This window comes from Rhea americana, unplaced genomic scaffold (genome assembly GCF_003343005.1).
Source record: "Rhea americana isolate MKP2758 unplaced genomic scaffold, rheAme1 scaffold_186, whole genome shotgun sequence".
Classification (NCBI taxonomy): domain Eukaryota; kingdom Metazoa; phylum Chordata; class Aves; order Rheiformes; family Rheidae; genus Rhea; species Rhea americana.
Window position 1 is genome coordinate 475,902 of NW_028185994.1, and position 25,657 is coordinate 501,558.

The following is a 25,657-nucleotide window of genomic DNA, read 5'->3' on the forward strand; positions in this document are numbered from 1 at the left end:
CAACCTTCTGCCAAAGGAACAGTTTGCGTACAGAGCAAGGGTTACTTAAGTGGCTTACATCGTGGGTGGGAAGTCAACATTTCCAGATGCTGTCAAGAACAATTGCCTTTTCTTCCAAGGTGCAATTATGTTGCTGGTTCAACCTTTGTATCTCCAGCTGCAAAAGGCCATGTACTTGAAGAGCAAAGTATTTGCTGCTGAGGGAAGATGTAGAGATCTCTGGCAGGCTTGTAGAAGCAATGTCACCACCATCCATGCAACAGTCAGCACCAATAAAAGATGTGCTCAGCATTAGGTAGGCTGGAAGAAGTCTGTCTTTGAAATAAACATGAGACAGATCGCTGCAGAATAGGACATGGGTGTATACTGACTACATTGTTCTGCTTTCAGATTCTGTGTGTTCTGACTGTAACCYGTAGATCCTCAGGGAACAGAACTTTATAGAAACAAAAGATTACCAGGTATCATCCAATCCTCATCTTTCTRTCTCAGGACCCCAACACAGCACTCTGTCTCCATACTAGGGGCTCTAGGTAAGATGGAAGAAAGCCAAGCGATAGTCCAGAAAAGTCAGCCAAATGCTGAGAGTTTCAGTCAAGGTAACAAGTAAAAAAAAAAAAAAATTACCATGACAAAATATCTGTATCACTATGGAGCTTGCAGAGTTTTTTGGCCAGCCAACTTCAAGGTTTTTGTCACCAGGCTTGTATTTTGAAGAAGTTGAACATATGTYCTGTGGTGAGATGCACTTCAGGGCCAAAGACTGAGAGGTTTTTTTTGCAAAACTTCTCATTTGAGCAGTTCTACTTGTGGCACTGCTTCCAACTTTACTGCTCCTGCTTCAGACTTGAGGAAGGGTGGGTATACTGGAATTCTTGTCTGACTCCTGCTCCTTTCCCAAAGCATACAGCCCCATTAGAAGACAATTTTCCTCCTCCTCCTCCTTTCGCAGTCRTGAAAAACTCACTTTACTGAGAGTGAGTCAAGGTCAGAGGAACTCTCCCACCACTGGAGAAGTAGGAAGGATGCTCCCTGATGGGTCAGGGGCATTTCTGATTGCTGCTGAGGTTTTGTCATTTGTGTGGCTGCACTGGTAACAGTCAAAGTCCTTTCCCCAAGCAGAGATCTTGCTTATCTTTGTGATTTCTAACATACTGTTTTATTTATGTTAAAGTAATAAGAATAGGATTCATTTTCTATTGTAACACAAATTAATTTGTGCCTGTAGCTGTGTCTCTCTCTACAYGAACTTTCTCTGCTAAACTCTGTAGAAATACTAATAAATGACACCAGTAGCAAAAGATATTCTTGTAGTGAGATAATTATATCACAGAGAAGGTGCAAGAAGCAAACTAAACCCTCCCCATCTCTTAAAAGTTATGGCCATCTCTCAATAATCATTCATGCTGTGAGGCTGGCTAATTGATATCACTGAAACTGCAGCTTGCAGGAAAAATTATATTTCTGATGTGTTGAACGAAAATGAAATTAGAARCTTAAAATGTCAAAAATGCATTTCGGATCAGATACAATTTACTCTGACTCCCACTTCAGAATATTCACTAGCTAATCATCAAATTCTCTTCCCTTCATCTAGACAGTTGGATAAGGTCAATGAATGCACATGAAAAGTTCTCATATTTAGCATTCAAAGAAAGACCTAGTCTTGCAAAAGGCAGCAGCTGTCAACTGCAGTTTTATTTTTTTCCTTAAAACTCGCYTTTGATTGTTATTAGCGCTTTTCCCTGTTGAGATGAATAAAATGAGAGAGCAGTATTGTTTAACTAATGGTGCCTTATGGCCTTCCACTGAGCRTGTTTAACGCCTTTGCTTGTAAAATTGCAGCTCAGATCCTCACCTTCACTTAACCGTTTCTGTGGGTTATAATTCTTACACTTGCTTCATGCTTAATGTAGGGAGTATTTTGCCTGCTCTATTCCACTACATTTGGTTCCTCATACTGATGAAATTATTCCTCCTCAAAAAATGAAGTGCTGTTAACCTTATCTGCAGGTGAGAACCAAGGTTCAGAAAGGTGAAGATCAAGTTCCTCAGAGAATTTCAGGGCAAGATATGCAGAAGAGAGATTCTCCAGTCCTCTAATTATCTTTGTAGCCCTATGCTGGAATCTCTCCAGTAGCTCCATGTCTCTCTTGTAGCGAACAGCCCAGAACTGGACATATTACTCAAGATGTGGCCTCCCYAGGGTTAAGTAGAGCAGCAGGATCACCTCTCTCARCCTACTGGCAACACTCTTCCTAATGCACTCCAGGACACCATTGGCCTTCCTGGCCACAAAAGCACATTGCTGACTCTTGGTCAACTTGTTGTCCACCAGCACTCCCAGGTCCTTCTCTGCAGAGCTGATTTCAAGTAGGTCAGCACCCAGCCTATGCTGGTTCATGGATTTATTCCTCTATAGGTGTAGGACCCTGCACTTGCTCTTGTTGAACTTTCTAAGGTTTCTCTCCGCCCAGCTCTCCAGCCTGTCCAGGTCTCTCTGAATTGCAGCACAGCCCTCAGGTGCATCAGCCACTCCTCCCAGCTTGGTAGCATCAGCAAACTTGCTGAGAACGCACTCTGTCCCTTCATACACATCACTGATGAATAAGTGGAACAAGATTGGACCAAGTATTGACACTTGGGAAACCCCACCAGCCACAGGCCTCCAACTAGACTCTGTGCGACTCATCATAATCCTCTGAGCTCTGACTTTCAACCACCACCTCACTACACACTCATCTTACCCATACTTCCTGAGCTTGCCTAGGAGAATGTTATGGGAGAGAGTATCCAAAGGCTTTGCTGAAGTCAAGGTACACAATGTCCACTGCTCTCCACTCATCCACCCAGCCAGTCAGTCCATCAGAGAATGCTATCAGGTTGCTTTAGCACAATTTCCCATTGGTGAATCCATCCTGACTACTCCTGATCACCTTCTTCTCCTCCTGATGCTTGGAGATGACATCCAGAAGGAGCTGTTCCATCACCATTTCAAGRATGGAGGTGAGGTTGACTGGCCTGTAGTTTCCTGGGTCCTTCTTCTTGCCCTTTTTGAAGACTGGAGTGACAATGGCATTCTTCCAGTCCTCAGGCACCTCTCCAGTTCTCCAYRRCYTTTCAAAGATGATGGCAACAACATCCGCCAGCTCCCTCAGCACCCGTGGGTGCATCCCATCAGGGCCGTCATGGGCCTGTGAATGTCAGGTTTGCCTAAAAGATCTCTTGCCTGATCCTCCTCAACCAAAGGAAAGTCTTCCTTTCTCCAGATTTTCTCCCTTGCCTCCAGGCTCTGGCATTCCTGAGTGCCAGTCTTAGCAGTGAAGGCTGAAKCAAAGAAGGCGCTCAGTAATTTTGTCTTCTCTGTATGCTTCGTCACCAGGGCCCTTGCCCCATTCAGTATTGTGCCCACATTTCGCCCAGTCTTCCTCTTGCTACTGATGTATTTGAAGAAGCCCTTCTGGTTGTCCTTGACATCSCTTGCCAGACCTAATTCCAAATGGGCCTTAGCCTTCCTCRCCRCATCTCTACATACTCTGACTGCATTCTTATAATYCTCCCAAGTGGCCTGTCCCCTCTTCCACYGTCCATGTATTTTCTTCTTCTGTTGGACTTTTGTCAGGAGCTCCTTGCTCATGCATGCACATCCCCTGCCCCCTTTGCTGGACTTCTTTCTCCTTGCGATGCACCACTCTAGAGCTTGGAGGAAGGGAGATGCTTGAATACTAGCTGGCTCTCCTGGACTCCCCTTCCTTCTAGGGCCTTAACCCATGAGATTCCTCCAAGTAGGTCTCTGAAGAGCTCACAGTCTGCTTTCTTGAAGTCCAGGGTTGTCACCCTGCTTATTGCCTCACTTCTTCCATGCAGGATCCTGAACTCCACCATCTCATGGCCATTGCAGTCAAGGTTGCCCGCAACCTTTGCATCTCTAACCAGTTCTTCTTGGTTGGTTAGTACAAGGTCCAGCAGGATTCCCTTCCTCGTAGACTCCTCCACCATGTGTGACACAAAGTTATCATTGTTTCTCTGCAGGAGCCCCCCGGACTGTTTGTGCCTTGCTATGTTGTCCATCCAGCAGATGTCAGGGTAAGAACCAAGGCCTGTGATCATGAGGCTACGTCCAGCTGTTGAGTTAGAGTCCTCATCGACTTCCTCTTCCTGACCAGGTGGCCTGTAGTAGACACCCACAGTAGTGTCCCCCATGTTAGCCTGCCCTTTAATCCTTACTCACAAGTTATCGATTTGCTCTTCATCCAACCCTAGGCAGAGCTTGATACATTCTAGTTGCTCTCACACAAAGAGCAACTCACCTTCCTGACCTAAAAAACATTTAGCCATGCATGACCGTGTTCCAGTCATGCAAGTTACCCCACCATATCTCAGTGACTGTAATGAGATCATGGGCCTGTGTCCACACACAGATCTCCAGTTCCTCCTGTTTATTCCCYTTGCTGCATGCATTGGTGCATAGGTATTTCAGAGAGATAGTTGTCCATGTAGATTTCCCAGGATGAGTTCAAGTGGCTCCCCTATAGCTATGTCCCCTATTTACCTCTCCAGCTATGTGCATCCCAACTTGAGCCATGTTTTGCTGATTACCTTGTCTTTACAACTCTTCCCTTCTTCCATCCTTCCTTGTTTAAAGCTTGGCTGACCAACCTTTTGGCAAAGACATGTGTGTCCAGCTTGGTGAGCTGGATCCCATCTCTCCCTATCAGTTACTGATCTTGAAACAGGGTTCTGTAGTCAAAGAAACCAAAGCCCTGTTGCCAACACCAGTGGCAAAGCCAGATGTTATCTTGAAAAATCTGCTTTCTCCTTCTCCCATCCTTCCTTCCCATTGGCAGAATTTAGGAGAAAATGCCCTGGGCTYATGGACCATTGACCACCATCCACAGAGCTCTGAAATCCTGTTTGATCATTTCCAGTCTGCCACTGATATCATTAGTGCCTGCATGAAAGAGCAGAAGAGGATGTCCTCTCTGTGGGACATCTAGCTGCTCCTGTCTTTCTAGAGGTAATACTTATTACCTTCTCTTGAAATTATCTCAAACCCTGTTTCTGGATAAGGCACTAGGACAAGACCTGGAGCACAAGTCCTGCGAGAAAGCTCTGATTGCTCTGAAGAATGGAGSAAATCTGTGACTTCACTGTGATTTCCTTGCTCCTTAATAACAGTTCTGGCAYATAGGACTGCTTTGCTAGGTGATGAGTGACTGAAAGACTTCAGGGTGTGGAGAGAACAGAAGTTACATGCTATGGCTGTTTTGGCTGGGGGGAGAGAAGAAGTAGCTTTAGGACAAACAAAAACTGAGCATGCTCAGCTCTCGTTCAGAGAGACCCAGACTGGCTGGACAGAAGGGCAGAGAGGAATCTCATAAGGGAAAGTGCAGGGTCGTGCGCCTAGAGAGGAATAACTTCATGTGCCAGTACAAGTTGCGGCTGACCTGCTGGAATGAAGCTCTGCAGAGAAGGACCTGAGAGTGCTGATGGATGACAGGTTGACCAAGAGACAGTAATGTGCCCTTGAGGCCAGGAAGGCCAATGGGTGCRSTAGGAAGAGCGTTGCCAGCAGGTTGAGGGAGGTGATCCTGTCCCTCTACTCAGCCCTGGGGAGGCCTCATCGCGAGTACTGAGTCCATTTCTGGGCTCCCTGCTACAAGAGAGACCTGGAGCTACWGGAGAGAGTCCAGCGTGGAGCTACGAAGATGGTCAGATGACTGGAGCATCTGCCCTATGAGGAACRKCYGCGAGAGCTGGGCCTGTTTTGCCTGGGGAAGAGAAGACTGGAGGAGGAYCTTCTCAATGTGTATAAGTACCTGAAGGGAGTGTGTCARGGGGATGAGGCTAAACTCTTTTCGGTTGTCCCGTGTGACAGGACAAGAGGCAATGGGCAAAAACTGAACYRCAGGAAGTTCTGCCTGAACSTGAGGGGGAATTTCTTTGCTGCGAGAGTGACAGAGCRCTGGAACAGGTTGCCCAGAGAGGTTGTGGAGTCTCCTTCTCTGGCRATATTCAAAGCCCACCTGGATGCGACCCTGTCTACCGTGCTCTAGGTAACCCTGCTTGAGCAGGGGTATTGGACTAGRTGATCTCCAGAGGTCCATTCCAATCTTACTGATTCTGTGATTCTATGATGCTGGCTGTTATGTATATCACATGTGGACTGAGTCTGATGGGCAGAAAATCATCAGGGATTGATAGTGACATTAAAAATTCTTTTGTTGCTCTGTCAGGTGCTAGTAGATTCTAGCTCTGCTCTCATAATGCTTTTACCCCTTGCTTAATGCTGAAGTGCCAAGTCAGTTTGGAAGGAATTCTACCAGTTTCCGAGTCACTCCCTGGTTCTTCTCAGTACTTCTATTTTTTTTTAGAGATTTCCCAAGACAGGACTGGCCTAACCTGGATTGCCAGTATGAAGCTTGAGGGATGGTGGATGAATATATCCAAGGAGAGGTGACTCTGTTTAAATCATTACCTGAAGAAAGGAACGTCTTGTGATACCACTGGACATGGCAACACTGCTAAGATTTTTCTAAATAGGGGCCGTGGAGGTGTTGAAAGTGGCATGCTGGGAAGGAACTCTACCTTTTTAATATCTCCCAGTAACCTTCCACTTCCCAGAAACAGTCTTACTGGTAGGCTGACTTGTGGACAGTCCATTGGTGGGGTTCATTCCATCATTGGCTTTCCATCATATGATATGCTTTGCAGGATGGGAGAAATCATATTGTTGTAACTCCTTGTTACTATTAGAAGTGCAACGATTCTTCAGAAGCAGGGACGTGAGGAAGCCTGATTAGTTGGCTATATACCCAGATGAACTTAGTCACTAAAACAACAACTCTAGATACCCAAGCACTCACAATATTTTGCAAGACATGTCTACTTTCCCTTCCACTTGACACTGAAAGTAACTATTTTGTCTGGCTCCTACTGGCTGTTTTGGGTGGTTTTGATCAATTTAACAGGTCTGGGACTCTTYCTCTCCACTAGTTCACACAGATGTCAAAAGTTGCTGTCCTTCAAAGAACAATTTGACCTTTAACTATCTGAGCTGCTCTTTCATCTCAGATCTTCAGCTGTTTTAATCTGGAAAATCTCAAATATAGCCTGTGCTATAAAGCTGCAGAGAGCTTGTGGTGACCCTGCCTTCCTGATGTCACACTCTCATCCCCAGGCTGTTTCTTTGCTTCCAGTACCATACTTTCTGTCTCCTCAGGRACACCAGTAGCTACTTGTCTGTCATTTCCTGTGCTTGGTGCAAATCAGATGACTCATAAAAGTACTGTCATTAAGGCTAGAAATGCAGATGTCTTTCTACTGAATGCTCATGAGCTAGGCATTGGGATTCAACACTGGGATAAGAGCTATTCCCTGAATGGGCAATAAGATCCATTGATCTTATTAGCTTTACCCACAAATACAGAGAGGGTCAGGTCTGTGATCTGGTGAAAATGTAAAGTAGAGGCAGAAGGTGCATTGGAGAGAAAGGAAATCTGACAGCCAAGCCAATAAAAGATCTTGGCTGACCATGGTGAGGTCCATTCCCCCTAGGTCCCAGATATACAGCCCTCAATGCCGTTTACCTGACCATRGACCTTCAGGCATCTGATGATGGGACTGGTTGGTCAGGCTGAACTCTATTTTGCTGCTCTAAAGGTTCTGGCTTTCGCCAAGCCTGGGTTAGTCCTGCCACAAGAATGACAGTCTGAGGGAGAGCTGACAGCTGTGGGAAGAGCTTTGCAGAGGTGGCCTCACTGCAGAGGACCTTCCCAGGGCCCTGATGTGGTGAAAAGGGCATGACTAGTGTGTTGCTCTCTGCAGTCTGCTGCCAGTGTTGATTGTGCCCAAAGCCACCCTTGGACCTCCTTGCAAGCAGCACCTCAGTCCTACACCCTTTCCAGGACCATCTGCTTGCTCAGTTACTTGCACTTTGCTATTTGCTAGTTGCTGATCCCTGGTGTTGCTGCAGGGGAAGAAAAAGGCCATATGTTTGTGACAAACACATTTAATACTGCAGATTTAGAAAATGAAAATTATTTTTAAAWGCACATGCAGTTTAGCATTTTTCCCTTCCCTTTTTCTCCCACATAGTGTCACTATAAGGCAGAGTTAAGGCTCTTTTGAGTGCTTTAATTGTGCATTTCTATATATTAGGATTTCTTTTTAAGCTCAGCATTAAATTCTGTAGGTTTCAGATGCCTATTTCTGGGGAATTACACCATCTGTGCAATTTAATTTACCAATACATACCCTGCACTTTAACTCCATCTTAATGACATTTATCTGGGAATCTGTAATGGGATGTACTCTAACACCACAAGCCACTTGATGGCTTAGAGTCTTTTTTTTCCTTCTACTTTATAAATGATCAATTAAATTATTTAATAACTGTACTCAGACTGACTTCCTAGCTCTCCTAAGGTAACTCCTCTAAGTTTACCTCTGTGGGCAATGTGTTCGCTGTTCTTTCCTAGAATAGGCCTTTCCCAAGAACTGCCTTCTTTCATAGCTGTGCTGAGGATTAAACTGTTACTGATTTGCTCACAAATGTTGTTGAATAAAAGAGTTATGCTTTTAAACTATCCTAGTATGATGTTAAGTGAGGGCTGCTCTGACCTCAGTAACACCTGTTCTTTCACATGCTGCTTAACTGGGCTGTCAGAGCATTTCTTAGGGTAGAATTTGACCAGCTGCATGGAGGAACAAAGGTTTCTAGTAATGAAAGGCAGTTTCAGGACATACTGACTAGAAAATATCAAGGAAGGGAGCAAGAAAATTTTTAATACTGCTGTGGCAGCTGGAAATAGCCATAAGTTTCATTATGAATCCCTCYATGCCCTATTGCTGTACTGGGCTGAGTTTAGTTATATTTATATGTATTTTAAAAGGCGATGAGGAAAGTAAAATAATTTTTTTTTCTTGTCTAAAATTAACAAAACCCAAGTTTTTGATACATTTCCACACTAGAGGGAAGAGCTCTCATCTTTGCATTACCACCAAGAATAAAATAATTCCAGGGGGGCAATCTTTGGTTCAAGATTTGAGAATGTCTTTGAGGCCTCATGGATTTAGCAGTCCCAGACGAATGGCCCAGTAATTAGAAGCTGTTGTGGGATGTTAGCCACTTATATGGCCTACTCTTCGGAGGGCTTCAGAAATCCTCTTCTTTTCAAATGCAGGCTACATGCTTGTGACAGGGATTGGCGCACTTCAGAATGTACCTGCTCTTCGCTTGAGTGTGAAGAACTTTGTCTCCTGACTACTGCTACCACTACCAGCCAGTTCCTATTATTAGAAGTCAAAATAGTCCCCTGATGCAAGATGAGGGGAGAAGAAAGGAAGAGTCATCCCAGCCACAGCAATGAAGGAGCTCWCTCCTTTATAGAGTGGCTTTCCATGATAAATGTCACTCCCCTTTCCTTAYAGTCTATTTTCTGTCCTTTCAAAAGATGATGAGGACGTTCTACTCCTACCTTCTTGGATGAAATTTTCAGACAGATCGAGACAGGCTGGAGAAATGGGCAGAGAGGAACCTCATGAGGTTCAGCAGGGGCAAGTGCAGCGTCCTGAACCTAGGGAGGAATAACCCAAGGCACCAGTACAGGCTAGGGACTGGCCTGCTGGAGAGCAACTCTGCAGAGAAGGACCTGGGAGTGCTGGTGGATGACAAGCTGACCATGATCCAGTAACGTGCCCTTGAGGCCAAGAAGGCCAATGGTTTCCTTGGGTGCATTAGCAGGTCGAGGGAGTGTTGCCAGCAGGTGGAGGGAGGTGATCCTGCCCCTCTACTCAGCCCTGGGGAGGCCTCATCACAGGTACTGAGTCCATTTCTGGGCTCCCCAGCACAAGAGAGACATGGAGCTACTGGAGAAAGTCCAGTGTAGGGCTACAAAAATGATCAGAGGACTGGAGCATCTCTCTTATGAGGAAAAGCTGCGAGAGCTGGGCCTGTTTTGCCTTGAGGAGAGAGGACTGAGAAGCGATCTTCTCAATGTGTATAAGTACCTGAAGGGAGTGTGTCAAGGGGATGGGGCCARACTCCTTTTAGTGGTGCCAAGCKTCAGGACAAGAGGCAATGTGCAAAAACAGAACCACAGGAAGTTACACCTGAACGTAAGGAAAGACTTCTTTCCTGTGAGAGTGACAGAGCACTGGAAGGGTTTGCCCAGAGAGGCTGTGGAGTCTCCTTCTCTGGAGGTCTGGATGYGATCCTGTCTAACATGCTCTAGGTGACCCTGCTTGAGCAGGGGGGTTAGACTAGATGATCTCCAGAGGTCCCTTCCAATCTTACYGATTCTGTGATTCTGTGAAATGCTTTCTCAGATCTTGTTTAGAGAGGGTGACCAGGTCTCCTGTCTGATGGGCAGCAAGGCTGTAACCCAGCAAAGATGGAAGCCTGTTCAATGGGTGTGATCTGGCCTGATGGAAGAGTATATGGGTCATTCAGTTGGGTTAGAGCTGAGTAAATACAAGCCTAATCCCCAACTTACACTGTGAGAACTTTTCCAGGACCCTGCCAATGCTCTTGAGGTGGCTTTTGTGGGAGCCTTAATTCTTCTGGTACAGTCTAAGGATCATATTTATAAAGAATTTGAGTTTCCTCTGGAAGTAAGTATATTCATCTTTCGAAACACATTTCTGAATATTTCTTTGACTTCTCAGCTAGCTACATCCTTTCTGCTGTGCTGTGCTGCTGCTTCCTTGGAACTTGTGTCCTTGAGATGATTTAGATACTAAAGCCTGTCAGTTTTCTCACCTTTAGAAAAAATCTTTTAGACAAAGTGTGGTGATCTTAGTGTCTACCTCGTTCTTTCCTTGATGATCCTGGAAACTTTCTTCCCTTGCCTGACTACACAGAAGAGGGACAGCAGAGGCATCTGCAGACACTCTCTCCTGCCTTGCCTGGTAAATCTGGAGATGATAAATTGTGAAATTCTGGGATATGCTCTTCTGCTGCCAAGAATTTGCTTTCCAGTGTTCCTGTGTTCCTACCATAGAACTCACTCATCTGCTCACTCGCAGATGGGTAGATGCACATGCACGCGCGTGCGCGCACGCGCGCACGCACACACTCACACACGCTAGTCCACTTGGCTATTTTCCCCACTTTCCTTCTCACATGCATGTTCTCAATCTCCCATCCAGAGCATATTCACCACATCACGCACTGCATGGTTTGAAAGCTGTTGCTTGAAGGAATATGTAAAGAGATGGCACTTAGAAATTTTAAAAACCTCTGCCATCTCTGCCATCGAAGCAGTATCTCTTGTGCCAACTTAAGCAAACATGCACAAGTGGGCTTCTTTTCTGCTTTCTCTGCTTAGCTGGCATGTCTTCTTCCTCTGCCCGGTGCCAGTTTAACAAGAGGAAGCTTCTCCCAGGCCTGTGTTTGGCTTCCCACCAGCAGAAATCTTTCAGAGGCACTAACATTGGAAAAACAGGCATGAGCGTAACAAGACGCAGTTAACATAAAAGCTACTTCCTGGTACAGGCTGAGAATGAGGGAAAAGGAGGAAAGGAGACTTCAGAGGCTTACAGCTGACCCCAAACAGAAAAGGGCTAGCATGGAGAGGAGTCCTGGCTACAGGGAGATGCTTTTCACCAAGTCTGGCATGGCTTTACATGAGATTTTTGCCATATCTCTAAGACCTGAGAGACTGGCCTGGGAACAGGAGGGCTGATTTTATACTATAAAGGGATCCACCTTCCCTGGGCTGCCTCCCACCTGCTTCCAACATAAAATGGCCAGTCAACAGGTCGTGTGAGCTGGTGGACCCTCAGAAGGCTCTTGTGTATGTCCACTTGCTGGCGACTTTGTCTTAAAGGTTTCTCAGATGCCAGCTGACAGGCTGATCTATTCTTATTTTGTCCATGGTGTTTGGAAGTACGAATTGCTTTGCTCTGTGCTTCTAGCAAGCTTTCTCCTGGCTTGTGTCTCTAGTTTGACTCGTTAYCTGTGTTGTCGAAGTGAACACTTTTCAGTGCACAGTTGTCTTATGTTTAACAACAGGTATTATGAACTGTTTACTCTCCAGGTTCTTCATGTTACTTTTCTCTCCAGGATGTACTTTGTCCACATTTCCCCCGACTTGGATTCACTGGAAGACCTTATTTTGTCTAGAAGRAATTTTGCTTTCCTGATTGACTAAGGAGCAATCAGATAATGTTGCATTTTTCAGTAATGTTAACACAGATAAAATGTAGACACCCCAAACACTTACCATACATATAACTTCAACACTATTTTCARAACATTTTATTGGCATCTTAGTTGTCATCTCTGCAGAGAGGCATGTTCTCCAGTCTTCATGCTCACATTCTCTATCTTGATTTACTTTTAGATTAACAGTTCTTTAGGGTTCCACTAGATGTGGATGGGCACTGAGGACTTCTGTCTCAGGTAGTTCTTCAAAGTTGGAAACCAGCTGCCAGCCAAGCTAGAGACTGCTTACCTGTAATTTACAATATAGAGAAATCATTTTTTTTATGTAGAAAGATTAACGSAAAGAGTAAAGGAATAAACTCTTCTCTATGTTCTGTGAAGGTAGAGAATGAAATAGACTTAAAATCAGAGAATCACCAAATGKTTGAGTTTGGAAGGGACCTCTGGACATAGAATCATAGAATCATAGAATCRGTACGRTTGGAWGGGACCTCTGGAGATCGTCTAGTCCAACCTCCCTGCYCAGCAGGGTCACCTGGAAAATGTTAGACAGGGTTGCATCCAGGCAGGCCTTGAAGATCTCCASAGAAGGAGACACCACAACCTCTCTGGGCAACYTGTTCCAGTGCTCTGTCACTCTCACAGTGAAGAAATTCCCTCTCACGTTCAGATGGAACTTCCTRYRGTTCAGTTTTTGCCCATTGCCTCTTGTCCTGTCACAACTGAAAAGAGTTTGTCCCCATCCCCTTGACACCCTCCCTTCAGATACTWATACACATCCCCCTTCAGTCTTCTCTTCCGCAGGCTGAAGAGGCCCAGCTCCTGCAGCCATACCTCATAGGGCAGGTGCTTTAGTCCTCTGACCATCTTCATAGCCCCACGTTGGACTCTCTCCAGTAGCTCCATGTCTCTCTTGTAGCAGGGAGGCCAGAACTGGACTCAGTACTCAAGATGAGGCCTCCCCAGGGCTGAGCACAGGGGCAGGATCACCTCCCTCCACCTGCTGGCAACACTCTTCCTAAKGCACCCAAGGACACCATTGTCCTTCCTGGCCTCAAGGGCACATTGCTGGATCATGGTCAGCTTGTCATCCACCAGCACTCCCAGGTTCTTCTCTGTAGAGCTGATCTCCAGAAGGTCAGCCCCCACCTTGTACTGGTGCCTAGGGTTATTTTTCCCTAAGTGCAGGACTCGGCACTTGCCCTTGTTGAACCTCAGGAGGTTCCTCTCCCCACTACTCTCCAGCATGTCCAGGTCTCTCTGAATGGCAACACAGCCCTCAGGTGTCTCAGCCACTCCTCCCAGCTTGGTAACGTCAGCAAACTTGCTGAGGAGGCACTCTGTCACCTCGTCCAGGTCACTGATGAATAAGTTGAACAGGATGGGAGCCAGTACTGAGCCCTGGGGGACTCCATTAGCCACAGGCCTCCAACTAGACTCCACACCACTGATGACAACCCTCTGAGCTCTGCCTTTCAGCCAGTTCTCAAGCCACCTCACAGTCCACYCGTCTAACMCACACTTCCTGAGTTTGCCTAGGAGGATGTTATGGGAGACAGCGTGGAAAGCCTTGCTGAAGTCAAGGTACACAACRTCCACTGCTCTCCRCKCATCTACCCAACCAGTCATTCCATCAGAGAAGGCTCTCAGATTGATTAAGCAKGATTTYCCCTTGGTGAATCCATGCTGGCTACTCCTAATCACCTTTTCTCCTCTTTATGTCCGGAGACGACACCCAGAATGAGCTGYTCCATCACCTTTCCAGGGGTGGAGGAGAGGCTGACTGGTCTATAGTTGCCTGGGTCCTCCTTCTTTCCCTTCTTGAGGACTGGAGTGACACTGGCTTTATTCCAGTCCTCAGGCACCTCTCCAGTTCTCCAGGACCTTKCAAAGATGAKGGAGAGYRGCYTGGCAAYAACATCCGCCAGCTCCCTCAGYACYYGTGGGTGCATCCCAGCCGGGCCCATGGATTTATGGATGTCTAGCCTGCCCAGAAGGTCTCTAATCCTATCTTCCTCAAYCAAAGGAAAGTCTCCCTTTCTCCAGACTTTCTCCCTCACGTCCAGGCTSCAGGATTCCTGGGGGCTGCYSTTAGCAGTGAAGGCTGAAACAAAGAAGGCATTCAGTARTTCTGCCTTCTCTGTAGCCCTTGTCACCATGGCCCCCGCCCCATTCAGTAGTGGGCCCACATTTTCCCCAGTTYTCCTCTTGCTACTGATGTATTTGAAGAAGCCCTTGCTATTGTCCTTGACATCCCTTGCCAGACTCAGTTCCAGCAGGGCCTTAGCCTTCCTCGCTGCATCTCTACACACTCTGACWGCATTCCTATAGTTCTCCCAGGTAGCCTGTCCCCTCTTCCACAGTCTGTGTACTTTCTTCTGCTGTTGGACTTTTGTCAGGAGCTCCTTACTCACCCGTGCAGGTCTCCTACCCCTTTTGCTACACTTCTTACTCRGAGGGATGTACCACTCTTGAGCTTGGAGGAAGGGATATTTGAATACTAGCYGGCTCTCCTGGACCCCGCTTTCATTCTAGGGCCTTAACCCATGAGATTCCACCAGTTAGGTCTCTGARGAGCCCAMAGTCCGCTCTCCTGAAGTCCATGGTTGCCATCCYRCTTGTTGCCTTACTTCTTTCCTGCCTTCTTTCCTGAACTCCACCATCTCATGGCCACYGCAGCCAAGGCTGCYCCCAACCTTCACATCTCTAACYAGYCCCTCTCTGTTGGTAAGGACAAGGTCCAGCAGGACAYCCTTCYTTGTAGGCTCCTCCACCATTTGTKRCAAGAAGTTATCATCGATGCATTGCAGGAGCCTCCTGGACTGTTTGTGCCTTGTTGTGTAGTCCCTCCAGCAGATATCAGGGTGGYTGAAGTCCCTYGTGAGAATTAGGGCYTGTGATCTTGAGGCTAYCTCCAGCTGTCTATAGAAGTCCTCATCAACTTTCTCTTCCTGGTCAGGTGGCCTGTAGACACCATCTAGTCCTGCTCCATAGTTGGTCCAAAATGCCAGAAGTAAAATGCAGGTAGGCATTCAGAGAAACTTTCTAATGACAAAGATAGTGCCCACCTGAGCTCCTTTGTCCRACTTGTTCTTAGAGCTTGCCAGTGGGTCTGCACCCTTAAGCAAACTTCAATCATGCAAAAACTTTATTTCTGGATTCTGAATGAATACAGAAGCAGCTTCTTTCTTCCTAATTAGAGCCCTTACCTGATCTTCAGCTTCTGTTAGAGACCTCCYTCTTTTCCATGCTTAGGTCTGCCCAGTAACTCTACTTATTTCTGTTAATTCTGGGAGTGTCCTCCACTGTGGTTTGGTCTAGTGGATCTCAAGRTGCTCGTGGCAACTTTGAAACATATGTGCAGGAGCTAGAAAATGTTCCTAAGCYATAAAGAAAAACGCTTAAACCAGCACAAAAACTATTTTCAAGAGCCCCTTAGAGCCATGGCCTCAGAGTGATCCAGCATCTTTCCTAAGTGTGGAGATAGTTCCAGTGAGAGAAAGACTTGGAGTTTGGACTTGGAGTAATCTCCAGCTTGTCTAGGAGTGATCGTTTTCTGTATATTTGTCTTCTATGGAAAACCTTATCTGTGGAAGTGTTTCTACTGAAGAAAAGTAATTTGCTTCTGCTTCCCATTAGCCAAAGAAAATTGCCATTGAACGATGCATAATCCTTCACATAACCTCTAGCAACCACTGTCATGAAAGCAGGAGGTCTAGTACACCAGGAGGACTCAGACTACACCTGTATAAACCAGACGGTGTGATACGGTATTTGAAATGATCAGATAGGTAGAAAAGGGGATAGAAAGCCATGCCATATTTTTTCACTTCATGCTGTGCCTCAGCTTTGTTGGCTAATCAGGAGATTATTAGGAGTATATATTTCATGTTAATTATGATAGAATGAGAGGACAWTGTGATTACGGTTAGCAGCTTAGTCTTGCCAAGTGATCTACTYTCTTAGAAAATAAATAACCAAACCTAATAGCCTTGGAGCAACTTTAATTTACTTATGTCGAAAAATGGTTTAATTCTCCCTTCTGGTAGTCAAAACAATAACCAGGTTACATACAATTCACAATTGTGTTGTCAAGGCAAAGCACAATTCTAATTAAAGATGCCATCCTTTCAGAGAAATCTATTTAATTTAGTCCCACGACAAACAAAATTAAACTTCTTGGGAAGCTGGATACTCAAGCTGAGTTAGAATTAGCTTGGGARATATTAAAAATGCTGATGCTGAAATGTGATTGGAACTTTAGATCTACGGTAGACAGAGACGTGTGAGACTTGTGTAAGAAACCCTTTTTTGTCAAGAGTCTTCCCATTCCTCACGTCAGAGGCATTCATCTTTCTCGTCTCTTCCCACCAAGGAAGCTATCCAGGATAAGTGAAACCTAAGCTCTGAGAGTTCTTGCTGGCTCAGTACCAAAAAAATTCCAGCTTCAACTAATTCACTTCTTCAGTGGAAAGTCCTTTCTCCGAAAATCTTACTCAGCCTTTTAGGACCTCGGGGTCATGAAATACAGAGCTGGAGGGGACCTTGAGAGATCATCTTCATCCTTACAGCCTGAAGCAGAACCACATGGTCATTCTTGTGCCTCTTCTGAGAGGAAAGCACMGCCAACACCTTGAGTGATTTGCTTTCACTGTGTTGTAATGAATGCTGGACAGGGAGGGGATGCACACTGTAACACAGAAAAGCTCACCAGATTGTCTCTAGTCACGGGCTGAGTAAGACAACAGAGTGAAGATGCTTGTGTCCAACCACGACCAGCCCAGCGCCTCAGAAATGAAATCATAACAACGCAGCCTCCAAGTCTCTTCCTACTCTCTCCAATCTCTGAGCTAAGTGCGTTGTCAGACAAAAAACACAGAGGGAATTGCTTCTTTGAGTAGGGAACATAAGGCAAAGAGAGAGCAGTCCTAGACAAGTTCTTTTAAAAGGATTTAAAAGCCCCTCAGTCAAGGGACTTTTCTTTGTCTGCTTTCTTTCAACGATCAGGAATAGAGAAAGAGTATTGTCTCTGCAGAACAACATGCCCAGCCCCGAGGAGAGCCTTGCTGGCAGAGTGGGCTTGCTATCCAACCGATGTTGACAGCCCATATTGATTGTCTAGCTCTCTGGTACACACTTTCATGCACACCTGCAGCTCTGAAAGAGCTGCCACAAGATCCCAAGCGAGTGTGCTCTGTGGGTTTTACTTYTAAACCTTGCACAAAGATCACGAGCCAGAGAGAGTGACAGGAAAGATGTCCTACTCCAGAACCAGAGCTTCTTTGGCTCCTCCTGTCCACTGCAGTGCCTGACTAGGTCTGAGAAGACATTGTGCTCACTTTGCAGGCTTTTTGGGAGGCTGTGTTCTTGATCCATGTATGCTGCCTTTCCGACTCACACCTAACTCAGCTTCTCTTCATGCTGCAAGAGCTTCTCTGTGGCTGACTCTGTATCTGAACCATAGGATTTGAGGACATCTGTTTTTAATCATGTCTTGGTGATGAGGGAACTTGGTGTTAAACAGAGGAAATGGCAGGAAAAAATAGTGTTAATAATTTCTGCTTGTGTTCTACAAGACAGTGACTAATTATGCTGTAACCTGTTTTTTGATAGTCACAGTTACTAGCAGTTTCACACAACTGGAAGATTAACCATACACTGTAGAGCTATTTTTGTGTCAATACAGTGTGGTTRATGGTCCTGAGTTGCAGCAAAACAAGTCAAATTTGTATAGGCCCTCCAGGCCCTTGACTGTTTTAAGCTCTAGTGAAAGTTCCAGTCAAATATACTCAGTATGAAAGCAAAAGTGTAGTAGTCTTGCATTAGAAGTAATTAATCTTCTAGTTTGGATTAATTAGTTGTACATTTTCAAAAATGCATTTTCAGTATAATGACAATGCAATTGAAGTTTAACTCCTGTGTAATTATGGCCTGTCCATGTGATGCACACGAGCAACTGGTCTTCAAAGTCCTTTTCAAAAACACGAAAACAACAAATGTGGAGCTTCTGAAAGCTTGCATCAGTACCAGCTGCTCCTGCTGAGCCCTGTTGCGCACAGGTCTTCACAGATCTGGAAGAGAGGCCTGAGTTCAGTCTGGCTTGGCTGCTGGGTGGCCTGGAATAGCTGCAATTCTTTTTTTCCACAATACCCCTAATGCTTGCACAGTAAAATGGGAGAAAAGATGCTAACACTCTTTGGTGTCTGTTCTTCATTGTTAAAGTTGTGGCTTTCTGCAAGCTAGGGCCCAGCCTGGAGCTTACCATGAGGCAAGGGACTTGTCTGCTTGACATCTACCTCCCACATGAGGGAACTACTTTGGAGAGCCATTAAACTGTCTCTGATCTGTAGGAGAAAACCTGATGATCAGCTGGAGAATGATGCTGCTCCACTAACAGTCTACTCACTTCCCCAGGAGTGCCAGCCCATAGCCTACCTGCTGTAAATGCCTTCTAATCCATCACCTCTCTCTTGCTTCAAAGACCCAGCAGGCGTTCCTCCGTGTCCTTGCCTGAAGTTCTGCTTCACTGACCAGTTATGTGGACCTGGAGCACTCTAACCACAGCAGGCCCTTGTCATGCTAGCCCTCTAAACATGCTGCTACTGAGACCAGTTCCCCCTGGCTCCAACCTGACCTCTCCATAGTCCACTCCACTGACTCCATTCAACATGAAGAAGCTTCACTATCCTTCACGTTTGTTGCTTCTCAGTCTGCTCTTTCCTCTGCTAGTAATATCAGCTCTGATTACTGAATTATCTGTTTACCTCATTCCCCTACAACTTTCTGTCTCATTTGTGACCGGAAGATGGCTAAGGCCTCCCAGATGAAGTTTACAATTCTTCTATCTTCCTCTCTTCACTGCTAACCCTCACTGCATGACTGCATGAAGAAATACATACTTAATGTGATTTTGCAAGTGGTGGACTGTGATTATTTTTGCTGTTGCTTATTAAGAGATTAATACGACAGCCAATATGTGCCCAAACATCTAATGTTGGTTCTTTCTCTATTTTGTGCTCACCTCACCTCTTTGAGTGAAGGCTGCTCTTATTTCCTCTTACAGCTCTACATTTGTCATGGATTGAACTCTGCTAGGGATGTCTGCTACAGACGTGTATTTATTAGGCTTTAATCATCAAGCTTAGCCACCAAGTTACTCAGAAGCTGCCCAAAAAAGCCATCTCCAGTGAAAAATGCTGGCTGGTCAAAACTGGTACTCTTTCTGTGAATGAATCCCAGTCCCAAGGAAATTTTCCAGGTCCTCAGTTATAAGAGAAACCTGTTACTAAAACCAAATGGTTATGATAATCTAGAAATGGGTAATGGTTTATGGCCCAAGTGTTGGGTAGGAATCGCTAGRTTTTGTTTTGGTTCACTAGTAGCAGGAATTAAATTTTGGCCTCACCAGAATCCAAGTAAGCAGAAAACATATTCCCTAGGTTGACTTTTGTTTTCTGCTGTAATTCTTTCATCTGGTGTTACTTGACTGTTCTGAAGAAGTCAATATGGACACTGATGCTGTAACCCTTTGCACTTACCAAGGATGGGGCAAACTGCAAGTYGAAGCCCGCCTGGAAAGTGAACAACGTGCACTGTTGTTGTTTAAGAAGTGGGTGTGTGCAGAAGAGGCTGTGTATAAGAGAGACTAGTATGAATACTGATTTTGTCTTGATGTGACAGAAAAAAGGCTGAGTTGGCAAGCACTCCCATGCCTAGTCCTGGGACATCCAATAATAATAAACACACAGGCAAGACCATCAGTAAGAATACATGTTTTTTAAATGTGCAGGAATTTTTGCAAAGTGCTGTAAACAGAGGAGTGGTCTGTGGCAGGTTATCCTAATGGCAATGATGTTTACACTACCATAAGTTGGTCTGTTGTGATTAGCAGCATTTAACACCTACCTAGTAAGTGTTAAACCTGAAAGCTGCACTTGGGTATGATTAGACACACTTGCAGTGCTTGGCAGGTGGAAGGAACTGGGAAAGTAAAGTAGTTTGGTCACTGAGAGGGGATAAGAGCTGCAGGCTCTTTTCTTGCAGCCAGCTGTATAATACCAGGGTTTGGATAGTGTAAGTGGGGAGCAGTGTGTGTGTGGGGGGAACTGGGAAAAAAGTGGGAGGCAAGTGGACCTCCTGATTTCCTTCTTCACATTTTTAGAAGTGCAGAGACTCCTCCGTAGCTGCCTACTGTCTTCTGCTGTCCATAGGACAGTGTCAGCGGCTGCTCCAGGGCAGTTCAGCTCTCTTCGTGGGTTCACAGCGCTCAAATCCGTGATGCTGAAGGGGCATTGGAAAACGGGACTTCTCTCTTCCGCGGTGTGTCATGCCTCCTGCTGACCCTCCTCTACTCTGACAAGTGAAACTAGTACTGTGAATGATCAGAGTGTTTCCCTTCTCCAGGAATTAACTGAGTTACACTGGAAGCCCAATGACATCTTATTATTCTGATCTCCTTAATTTGTCCCTGAGTATGACAAGTCAAGCACATTGCCTCAAGCCCATCACTTCAAGGTATCAGCTAACGGTCTCTGCCGTTTTTCCCTTGCACATTTGTCTTGCATTGACTAGATCAGCAAAAAGYGTAGTAGCAACGTCATGGAAAGGCAGGGCTTCTCATGGTCTCCCCTTGACTGGTCCTTCCCTGGAGCAGCAACTCTTTAACTGATTGAGGAAAGATACGCCTCTAGACAAGCTCAGGATCATTTTGTGAGTAAAAYGTTAGTCCAGGTCCTGGGGGATGTGGATTACGTTTTCAGCTCTGCTATGGACTTCCTGGACAAGGACGGATTTAATCTGAATTAAGTAAGGCTCTTTAACGGGCATTTCATGGCCCCAGTGTATGTCTCGCTGGCTCTTCTCTGCCTGGCCCGAAATTGTTTGGCCCAGGGCCCAGGAATGCACCTGGGAGTTGCAACAAAAGAGTCCCATTCGGGTCCTGAAGAGAGGGCTTCTGCAGCATTCCCAGGGAGAACTTCAGGTATCCTTGAATTTCTTCCCCTCACAAACTTCATATTTCAGTAGCTGTCCATAAATCCTTTCTGTTTATCTCCCGTAGCTGTAACTACTGTAGAGGCACAGTGTTCCCTAGGCTGGTTACTGATCTATAGACATTGGGTAACCACTGTCTGTAAAGTGTTTGGCAGTAAGGACCCTTAATCTATGTCTCTGCAATGTCTGCCTCAAGAGGACCCTGATCCGTGAGGGGATCTGGTCCAAAATCTTCGTTGAACTCAGGTAATGAATAAAGCTAAGACAGCTTAAACCTTAGCTGCCATTCTGGAGCAGAAGGCAGGCTGCGTTTGTGGAGATGACTCATCAGGAATGATTCAGTGTGCTGTACATCAGGGARTGGAGTGCTGGGACCAGAATGGCAAGAGGCTGCATCAGGAAGTGGAAGCGAGCACTGGAGAGGACTCCGTGCAGAGTGCCTGGGTCTTCCCTTGTCTCTGCTCCTTGGAATTAAAGGTGTCAAAATAGTTGCTGACACTTTTCTTGTAGGGCATCAGGGAGCTGCATTCCTTGTGCAAGTCAAGGTCCTCTGTCTGAGAATACTTATAGACCAGGCTTTCTGACCAAAGGGACATCTATCCATGTGGGGCTGGTTTGGATGTGAGACTGTCCCTGCCTCAAAGCTTACAGCTGATTCCTCCAAGCCAAGAGGTGTACCTCCAGGGAACAAACAGCCCAGGACTGCGCTTCTCCAATTTGCTGCACAGCTGGAACTAGAATACTGAGCTAGAAGGATCTCTGGCTGAACCTGCAGCGGCAGCTTTTATGTCCTTGTGGTACCTAGGCCAAGGTCCCCCAAGCTAGCTTGTTAAAGCCCTAGTCTTGGATGAGGTGCTCCACTACATCCTTTTGTGTACAAATTCAGTTAGCTCCTGATAATCAGCTGTACTACTGCAATAAAAAAAATAAAATAATTAAAAAAAAAATAAAAAAAAAAGCTGAGCCTCTCTCTTGTATTTTGGAYTGATGATGGTCAGAGAGATTTCCAGTATGACTGAAGGTTTTCCATAGTGCTTAGACTGCTGGACTGCAGTCAATAGTAATTATCAGCAAAATTCTCTTCTGTCCCAGAAGACAGCTGTTCCCCTTTCCCAATAAAACCCAGATTCCTTTCCTGATCATCTCARCTGGGGCTATAGCTGTGTGGCACCGGAGTCCACCATAGTGAGAGAGTGACTGTGACGAGTTAAGAGATACAGTGATTGGGCTGCCCATAAAAGGAAGTTTGGCTTTGTTTTCTTAATCAGCAGTGATGGAAAATCTAACATAGAGAGAGTATGTCAGCTTTGGTATCATTTAAAAAACACCTTTGCTATCTACTTCCTTTTCGTTTACTAATTTCTAGTAGACTTTTAGGTTCTCTGGCATGGACGTAGAAATATATTCTTGCTCATTTCTCTAATAGCTGCTTGCTGAATTATTCATCCTGCTATTTATGTGGTCTTAAAAATAATGAAATTTGTCATGAAAATTAGTTATGTGTGTGTGGGAGGACACTTCCTGAGTGAACTCTGCAAACTTCTCAGTTTCTTTGGCCCACCAACCCTGTCCTCATGCAACACCTCTGGTGTCATTCTTGAAATCACAGTTCCTGGCTGCTTTGGGATTATTGTTAGTGTGCCTCAGAAATCTCCAGCTGATATGAAGTGTTCTCACATACGCTTTTGCTGGACATCTCCTTAGACCTTTGGATGATGCATCCATGGAGATGCCATCAATCCTCAATATTAAAGTTGGGACACAGCAACTCCCTGACTGCAAAAAGATGAATTATGAGAAAAAATCAATGTGCATGCTGTGGGAGAGCTGTGGCTTTCATGAATACCAAAAGCTTCACAGTTAGATGAAGAGAAGAGGGACTTTTGGTCTGGCTTATGTTGTGGGCTGCACAATAGCCACTTTATTAGACACTGCAGTCTTGAAAGGCTCTGGAGGGAACCAACTGCCCTTTTGAATGTGAAGGGTAAACCATGGTTTCATTCATCTAAAGGAACAATTCTTGCCTGCTCRGAGTTACAGTGGACAGAAGTGGAAGCTGTTAAAAGCCTTGCCTGTGACCTGCTTCATATTGACCAGGATGAATTGTTTATGGAATGACATCTTTTTATCTGACCCACATTCCTGTACAGATTCCTCCATGCACTTTGCTATCTGACTGAATCTGAAACCGCACGTGACGTTATCAGTATGCTTGGGAAAGCCAACAAGCCATCATCTGCCTGAAGTCCTCCCTGCATCTCCCCAGCCCTGAAAAGTAGAGATACCTTGGGCTAGCTACATTTGAAATAGAATGAGAAAAAAAAGTCATAGAAAGCATAGACATAGAATTAGCTGGAAAAAAAAATCATTTCAGTTCCTTTTTGAGTTTGTTTATGAAATGACTTTGGCCTTGAAAAGACTCTGTCCTGTTTTTTTTCTGTTAGCATCTCTATGCTTTGAAAAGGTTGGCTTTTTAGTGAAGAGAACTCACTTTGGTATAAGACTGCTTTCTTCAACAGATTCCAAAACAATTTTACAGGAAAATAAGATTGATAATGCTCCACAGTGCTAATTCTGCAGTCCATGGAAGATACTCCCAGGCAAGATACAGGGTAATTACAGCACTATCATACTTCCAAGAATAATAAGGATGTTAAGTAACTTGTGTTCATGAGGCACAAATATGGCTCATGTACATGTCTTTTCTTGCCATTCCATCTTTGCAAAAATGGGATGTTTACTTACAGTTGCCATTCCTCTCCTCACTCTGTCCAGCCAACAAACTCAAGCAGCTGTCAAGTGGCCCTGTGTGCTATACTCAGATCCTTCTTTGATATGCAGTTCTGAATCATTCAGTATTACGTAAAAAATATAAACAAAAGCAAACAAACAGTGGTTTCCACATAATCTAGAGCATCCAAAGGTTTTTCTTTGGATGTTACAAAACTTACCTATAGGGTTACATTTTCCTAACTTCTTTAGGAGAGGACAGTTTTTTGAAGATGTCTGAAAGAAGGTAGGCTTCCTTCTGATTTCTACCGTTTCTGAGAGAAACAAATCACTTCCTTGTCCCAGGAAAGAAAATTATAGTAGAAATTCTGCTTTTTAAAATGTTTTCTTGCATTGATAGAAAGTGTGGTAGGAAAGGCAACTCTTCAGTGATTTTTCTCCCCAAGAGGAGATCTTTTCATCTTTACGTCTCATCTTCTTTTGACACTGTTCTTTCCACGAAGATTTTCCAGAAATAACTTGAAGAAATTAAAGAAAATGAGTTATGATTTTTCACATGTCAACTTGATGTGAGAAGAAGAAAAAATGTTAGAGAAGAAATAAAGATTTTTGTTTAAAAAACGTCCAGTGTTACTTTGGCTATTATCTGTTTGTCAAAATCCTGCTCCAGAAGTTTTCCAGGTCCTCTGTCTCTTTTTGAGTTTAAAACTGCATTTCCAGTCAGTTTTAGAAAAGCCTGTGGCTTCCAGATGGAAAGCAAAGGAGATCAGCTGGACTTTCTGGTGGACTGCAGTTCTTGGCCAGGTACTTCAGGATACTCTGTGATCCTGACACATGCCAGTATTCACCTTTTAGACATCTGAACTTTCTACCAGCTTGGTCTCCTTCTCTCTTTTGCATTTCTCCTCTCTGTCTCATACAAGAAGATGACACCATAATGACTAACGTGTCTGGTCCTTTGGTCTCCTTCAGACTTACTTGAGCAGAATCAACATGGATGTGGAGGAAAATTTTGAAGAAACTGGCTAATAAAAGAGTTTGTGAGTGAAAGACAGTTATGAAGAAATCTCTCAGGAGTGGTATAATAGCTGCTGTCAGCTCAGGAAGCAACCTACATTGAGCAGCTACTACGTGCAAACATAAAAGGAAACACAAATGGAGGACAGAATAGAGAGATGGAGAGAAATATGTTTCTCAAAAAAAAAAAAAAAAAAAAAAAAAAAAAAANAAACAAAAAAAAAAACTCCTCTGATCAAACTTGGCCAATGAATGTGTCCCTGGGAAAAACCCTCCAGAATATACATGAGGATGGTAGAGTTTGGCTTAGGATGCAGCTCTGGAAGTGTTTGTTTGATATCTATCAAGCTATGTTACAAGTGCTGTGGGCATGGGAGTTATGGACTGCCAGTCATTTCCAGGATCCAGAAATACTACTGTTGATTTTATCTTTTGTACTTGCAGACAAAGCAATCTCAATAAAACACAACTCAGGTTGGGGGGCTTCCCAACCTGAATGGGTGCATGCAGTTGGGGATGTGCATTTGGGACATGGCTGTGGGGGATCCCCCTACACTCTTCCTGGGGAACCTGCATGCATGATTACCTCTCTGAAGTGCCTGTACACTAGCGCACACGGCGTGGGGAATAAGCAAGAGGAACTAAAGATCTGCGTGCAGTCGCAGGGCCATAATCTCCCTGCAATCATAGAGACATGGTGGATTAGTTCACATGACTGGAATGCGGTCATGGATGGCTGCGTGCTTTTTA